This window comes from Capsicum annuum, unplaced genomic scaffold (genome assembly GCF_002878395.1).
Source record: "Capsicum annuum cultivar UCD-10X-F1 unplaced genomic scaffold, UCD10Xv1.1 ctg47104, whole genome shotgun sequence".
NCBI classification, from domain to species: domain Eukaryota; kingdom Viridiplantae; phylum Streptophyta; class Magnoliopsida; order Solanales; family Solanaceae; genus Capsicum; species Capsicum annuum.
The window spans coordinates 1-977 of record NW_025854726.1 but is presented as its reverse complement, the minus strand read 5'-3'; the positions used below and the strand labels follow the sequence as shown (position 1 = coordinate 977).

Here is a 977-nt window from a genome sequence, read left to right as displayed (position 1 = left end):
AACGGCATCTGTTATGTCAATGAGACCAAAGTGATACTAAATGAATGGAATTAGGGTATGGATAGAATATAATGAAATAGAGTCACTTTGAGGTTCCCTCTGAAATGAAGCATGTAAGGGAGCCACTACGAAGAAGTTTCGGGAGTTACAAAGGAAGCTTCGAGCTCATATTGTTCATGGGTTGGGAACAGAAATTGAACTCTATGAGATCGAATCTCCTGTTGTTCCTCAATAGTTCAGTGGTAGAGCGGTCGGCTGTTAATCGATTGGTCATAGGTTCAAATCCTACTTGGGGAGATTTGATTGATTCTGAATTAAAGAATTCAGAATAAAGGGGCTCGTTTTGCCCGTTAACAGTAGGTAACCCGTTCCCTGTCTTTGTTTCTATTGTATTCTATCTCATTTTATCACATTCTATTCTATGAGATTAAAAAATCACCATCAATACCTCGGTCTAGGTTTAAGATAATGTCACGCCTCAAATCCTATTGGGGCGGACAAGCACCCGTAGCCGTAAAGGCCCGAGAGAACCAATTCATAACCTAGTACTTCCCATGCATGTAACTGTGACAACCAAATGTTCTGACAACATGATATTATGTATCAATGAAAATAAATATACATGCACGCACAAACTGATATGTACAACATTTGGCCGATGGGGCCACCATGTCTAAAATCAAGACACTACTATAACTTTACATTAGTCTACAAAACCTCTAAAAGATACATAGACTTAGTTAGGGTCGGGACAAACCCCCTGACTTACTCTTAACCAGTGCACAATACCAAAACATATGGAACAGACTCAAAAAGCCCCGAATCAACTCGGATCTCACCAATATGCACAGAATAGCTTGCGCTCCTACGAGTGAGGTGTATGAGCTGAAATACCTATGCCTGCAGCATGAAACGCAGGTCCCCCGTGAGGGACGGCAGTACAAAAATATGTACTGAATATGTAAGGCTAAAAGTAA

General features: G+C 40.6%; 1 non-coding gene across 1 annotated transcript; it reads left to right on the top strand.

Moving 5' to 3' along the window:
* Nucleotides 1–225: 225 nt before the first annotated feature.
* TRNAN-GUU lies at nucleotides 226–297 on the top strand. Its single transcript has one exon. It is a non-coding gene; the product is annotated as a tRNA-Asn (tRNA).
* The last annotated feature ends 680 nt before the right edge of the window (nucleotides 298–977 follow it).